The sequence below is a fragment of the Lynx rufus genome, unplaced genomic scaffold (assembly GCF_022079265.1).
Source record: "Lynx rufus isolate CCGP_SWC_20201006 ecotype Redwood Valley unplaced genomic scaffold, mLynRuf1.p SCAF_15, whole genome shotgun sequence".
In the NCBI taxonomy this organism is placed as follows: domain Eukaryota; kingdom Metazoa; phylum Chordata; class Mammalia; order Carnivora; family Felidae; genus Lynx; species Lynx rufus.
The window spans coordinates 52,268,805-52,275,270 of NW_025814829.1; positions in this window are offsets into that span (position 1 = coordinate 52,268,805).

Genomic DNA, 6,466 nt, shown 5'->3' on the forward strand with positions numbered 1-6,466 from the left:
GGCAACCAAAGTGAATATATCCTAACTTAATTGATAAGTGTGACTTTAATTTCACTTCAGTTATAAAAGAAATGGTTAAAAATACCTTTAAGTAGCTAAATTTTTCTTGAAGTATTTTCTATGTATGTAAAATAGATACATATATCGGATCAATAATTTTATATATTCTCTTTATATTATATTATATAGATTATATAATATATTATAAGATTATAATTATATTTATAATATAAATATATAAATATATTTATATACATAAATATATTTATATTATATAGATTATATAAATTATAAATATATTTATATTATATAGATTATATAGAAAGAATCCAAAGCAGTCTCCACACTGTCAGTGCAGAGTTCACGTGGGGCTCAGTCTCACAAACTGTGAGATCACGACTGGAGCCGAAATAACGAGAAGGATGCTTAAGCGACTGAGCTAGGCATCTGGGTTTTTGAAAACTTCCCGGTGATTTTTGTGCACAACCAAAGTTGAAAATTACTGATCTAAATCATACGTCTACCTCTACAATAACACTATCAGTGATTATACAGCCATAATAACCCCCTTAGTATATCACATGGCTTTGTGTGATTTCATTGTTCTATTTTAAATTGTAAAATTCATCATGTTACTGCAAACATGACAGGCATGCGTTCTCTTCTTCATTTAACAGATAACGGAAACAAGGCTCTGAGAAATTAAGTAGCTTGCCCAAGGTCACATGATTAGTCAGTGACAGAACTTGAAGTCCAGGTGGGGCGGGTAGGTTAATTGAAACGGGGGCTGACTCCATGCCCAAAGTTCTTGCAGCCTGTCACATCATGATGACTTACTTCTCTTTTGCAAACCCCCCAAGCAGCAAAATTAAAATTCTCAAGGCTATGAGAGAAAGTGATCCCACAACACAAAAATAACAGTTTTGTTTTGTTTTGTTTTTTTATAATTCATATCGTTCCCTAACTTTCCTTGTGACTGTTCAAACCCATTGGTCTGGGTCTCACCACTTGTCCTACGTGTTCGAAGCCAACTTGAATCTTGGAGATTTTCCTGGACAGATCTCCCTAGCCATCTCTGTTCACAAAATCCAAGGACTACGACATGTACTCATGTTCTTGGTCCTAGCCTTTTCCTCCTCATCCTCTGTCACCGACCCTTTTGATAAAAATTAAGCATCTGACCTTCCTCTGGTTTGTTCAAGTCCTGCATTCTTATATTTTGGGTGCTAATAGGAGGATGTTAGCACAACACCAGGTAAAAAGAGTGGAGGGAAATGTAAGGAAAACATATGAAAATATCGCTCAGCTGGTGTTATGGGTTGAATTGTGTCCCTTAAAAAAAGTATATATATATACACATATATATACACATATACATTCATATATATACATATTCGTATATACATATATACATTCATAATATATATGTGTATATATGTAGAGTATATATATATGTAGTGTATGTGTGTGTGTGTGTGTGTGTGTGTGTATATATATATATGTACTTTTTTAAGGGACACAATTCAACCCATAACACCAGCTGAGCAATATTTTCATATGTTTTCCTTACATTTCCCTCCACTCTTTTTACCTGGTGTTGTGCTATCACCCTCCCATTGTGTATGTGTATATATATTGTGCATATATATATATGCACACATATACAGATATATACATATATATAATATATGCGTGCATATATATACACATATATAATATATACGTGCACATATATACACACATATACATATATACATATATAATATATACGTGCATATATATATACACATATACATATATATACATATATAATATATACATATAATATATATGTGTGTGTGTGTGTGTGTGTATATACATATATATATATATATATATATATATATATATATATGAATCCTAACTCCCAGGACCTCAAAATGTGACCTTATTTGGAGTTGGAGTCTTCACAGAGATAATCAGGTTAAAATGAAGTCATTAGGTTAGGCCTTAGTCTAATATTGCTGGTGTCCTTACAAAAAGGAGCAGTTTGGATAGAGACAGACACATGGAGTTAGAAGACAATGTGAAGAAACAGGGAAACGGGGAGAAGAGGGCTCTTTACAAATCAAGGACAGAAGCCTGGGACAGATCCTTCTCCCACAGCCCTCGGAAGGAAGCAGCCCCACCAACGCCTTGATTTCAGACTTCTCGCACCAGAACCATGGGATATCCAGTTTCTGTGGTTTAAGCCACCCAGCTGGAGGTACTTGGTTGCAGCAGCCCTAGGACACTGGTAGGTACAGCAGGTGAGTGCAAGGCACTCGGGCTGGAGGAGAGCAGCTAGATGGGGCCGATGTGCTCTGCTTGGAAAACATGGCAGGCAGAAGAAGAAGGCAAGAAATGGGAGTCTCCAGGGAGCCCCCACAGAGCTCTGCATGCGGCGGGACTCTCCCCCTGGATCACTGAAGGAAAAGGCTTCTTGTCTGAGATGCCAGCATCTGGCTCTGCTCTCACCTGGGAGCAACTTAGTCTCTCTGTTGCCATGGCGACCAGGGAGGCCGGACCGTTCAGGTGCTCTCTCTCTCTTCTGCCAATGGGTCACCATTTAGGCTCTCAGGTGGGCTCGCCTTCTCAAGATTTCCATTTTAAGGGGCGCCTGGGTGGCGCAGTCGGTTAAGTATCCGACTTCAGCCAGGTCACGATCTCGCGGTCCGTGAGTTCGAGCCCCGCGTCGGGCTCTGGGCTGATGGCTCAGAGCCTGGAGCCTGTTTCCGATTCTGTGTCTCCCTCTCTCTCTGCCCCTCCCCCGTTCATGCTCTGTCTCTCTCTGTCCCAAAAATAAAAATAAAAAACGTTGAAAAAAAATTAAAAAAAAAAAAAAAAAGATTTCCATTTTAAAATGCATAAGCCGTGGCTTTCTCTTCTTCCCCGATTTCAAGGCGTGGTCTATTTCTATTAGCAGGAACAGCTCCATGTACCTTGACAGATTCACCCCAGTGTGTCAGGGCAAGTTTACTAACTAGAGTGTTTTGGTTCTTTGTTGTGCACAGAATGGTGATACTCCCTCAGGCTTTGAGCCAATAAATTGCATTTCTTTCATTACCTGGCGTCACATACACCTCTCTTTGATTCTCTCCTGCCTGTTCCTCCTGTCCCCACCACCTGCCACACCACCACAGGTATTCCTGCGGGAGCTCAGGTGTCGGACGTCCAACTCCTTTTTTTTTTATCACTATGATGATGACAGGGTCATAGCTTATTCATCTCTAGCTTCCTGAACAAAGGAAATAGACCACACATACTCACCTTGTGTCCATAAAGTACAGAGACGTGCGAGCATCAATCACGAGGCATCATGATTGAGGCTTTCTGGGTTCCCCGGCAGCCAAGCTTCAAGGACACGGAGTAATGTTTATGATCTGAAGAGATTCATGCGCACAGTGACCATGTTCATGTTCACAGGCCATGCTTGCGAAGTTCTCAAAGAAGGATGAACTTAAAATATTTATTGACTGAAATAGCAATAGTGGGAGGCACGCGGGCAGGAGAAGTTCTTCAAGAGTGTCACCACAGCAGCCAGAACATCCAGGATGGTGGCGGAGACCTCTCTCTACTTCCTTCCTGTCTCCCATGAATGCTAACAGAAATTATGACCACTGTGGCTTAGATGAAGTCAAGAGCAGAAGTAGTGAGTTTCCTTGTGCCAAAGTAATTCAACATGTATGCTAAATAAAAGATCATTTTTCTTCCAACTCTTCAGTTTTGGAGAAACGTATAAAATTATAGGAATACTCTCAAGCAAACAGCTTTATACAGACAAAGTTGAAAACTAGGGCACCATAGGGTGGCCTGGATTGTGAATCTTGGCTCTCCTGCTTTACTAGATTCTGTGAAATTGGGCAACTTCCTTATTCGGTATTTTGGGGGAGGGATGTAATAAGGGAACCTTTGCTGACAGGCTGGTAAGTTGTAAAAACATATCCCCCCTTCTTCTTCTCTTCCTGAATCTTTCTCCCCTCTCTGAGGACATGGGCATGAAATGAACAATTGTCTGTAAGAAAAAATTACCAAGTTTTTCTTCAGAAAACAATTTAAGAGTTTTCTAAAATTTTCACTGCCTGACTTAGATGCAATGCATTCCTATTCACCTTCCATACTTGATTTTCCTTCATACTTTCTTTCCTCTATTTTCTTCTCACCTTCTAAAATGCTATGTATGTTTGTAACTTGTATATTCATTTTTGTTATTATACGCCTTTACCCCAAGTAAATTAAATGTCTAGCCACACCCCAAATATCTTAAATGATATTACCTCTGAGCTTTGCTAGATAATTGGCTTATTCATCCAACTAAGATATTGTTTACATAATTTGTGTAGTAATAATATAAAGTAGTAATTATATGATTAATGTATATAAAGTATATAATTCACATAATTAAATAGCCTTATCCATTTATTCACCTTTTGCATATGTTTGATGTACTATTGTACTGGGTTCGTTGGTATCGTTGAACTTTTTGTACCAACACATTTCCACTCCTAAGGACTGTTGTCAATGACCCTGAGTTAACTTTTAGGAATTTCAAACCCTAAGGCAGGCAGATATTTTCTGAGCGGTGGAAGTGAATGAATGTTATCCTTGTGAATGGCAGTGAGTTCCACACTCAGTGTGATACAAGGGCACTAAACAAGGACAAATGGAATTCAATTAAGTCTTATAAAAAGAAGGTCCCCTGAGGCTGTTGACTAGCAAATGATACTGTGTTAACTTTGCCTTAGCAACAGACCAGCAGGGAGCCCTTCCCCGAAGGGTTTGAAAATTTTCGAAGCCCACCTGGGTTGGTGGCTTCCAAGTGAGAATGTGACAGGGTGCCCAGGAAGCTTGCAGTTGGAGGCAAAGCTCTGAGTTTGAGTTCTGATTCTGCCTATACTATCCGTGGGCGAGCATGAAAAGTGGGTTTTGTGTGTCTAAGCAAACATGCAGAAAATTACAGAGAAGAAAATGAGGTCTGTGTGTCTCAAGCTGAAGAATAAGAAAACAAGCCTTCACTTGCCACGTTGATATTGTTGAGAAGGAAAGGGGATACGGGTTTTTGATGACGGATATGAAAGGAGATGTCTAGGGACATGGTGACAAACCAGCAGAGCCAAAAGGGGCGCACAGTGAGAAGACCTTGACTCTGGTCTTCTGTTCAGTCACTGTGCTCCTGAAAAACCAGCAAGTAAAATGAATTGGTAACATAAAGGAAGCTCACTCTGTGTTTAAAGGCAGAACTTTAATTTGCATAGAGAGCGAATATGCCACTTTCAGGTGGGTTGTTTGGCAAATATAGATTTTTTTTAATATCAAATGTGTTTTTAAAGCAGCGTACCCCTCTATATACACAGAGAAGAAATAAGCCCATGAAAATCAATAAATGTGATATACCATATTAACAGAATGGAGGGCAAAAAATCATACGATCTCAATAGAGGCAGAACAGTGCCAGACAAAATTTGACATGTTCTCATGATAAAAATGATCAACAACTTAGGTACAGAGAGAACGTATCTCAGCCTAATAAAAGCCACCTATGGCCAGCCTCCAGCCAATATCATATTCAATGGTAAAAGCTGAGAGCGTTTCCTCTAAGATCAGAAATAAGACAAAGACACCCTCTCTCACCACTTCTAGTCAACATAATACCAGAAGTCCTAGCCAGAGTAATTAGGCAAGAAAAAGAAATAAAAGGCATCTAAATAAAAAAGGAAGAATTAACATTGTCTTTCTCTATAGGAAATCCTGAAGGCTCCACCAAAAAACTGTTAAAACTAACAAAATCATGGGGCGCCTGGGTGGCTCAGTCAGTTCAGCGTCCGACTTCGGCTCAGGTCATGATCTCATGGTCCGTGAGTTCGAGACCTGTGGCCAGCTCTGTGCTGACCGCTCAGAGCCTGGAGCCTGTTTCGGATTCTGTGTCTCCCTCTCTCTCTGTCCCTCCCCCGTTCATGCTCTGTCTCTCTCTCTGTCTCAAAAATAAATAAATGTTTTAAAAAAAATTAAAAAAAAAACCTAACAAAATCAAGGTAGAACATCAACATACAAAAATCAGCTGTGCTTTTTATACACTCACGGAGAATTATCTGAAAGAGAAATTACGAAAACAATCTTATTTGCAATAGCTCCAAAAACAATAGACTATACTGTCCTGCTCTCCCTCCCCACCTCGTCCGCACGGGAACAGGCAGCTTCCCGGCAGTGGAAGCAATACGAGAAACAACTGTGCCTAACTAAGTGCATCACCTCTCTAGTGCCATTCGCATTTTGACAGGAGGCTTCAGGAGATGCAAAACAGTAACTCAGAGGAACATATCTCTCATAACCGAGGAGGAATCATTTAGGGATTCCCCAAATAAATCCTCCGGGGAAGAAGGTTATTTAGCTAATGCACTGTGTTGGTCTTCCCATAACATTGAAATTTGGAAAACATCTCTAATGGTTT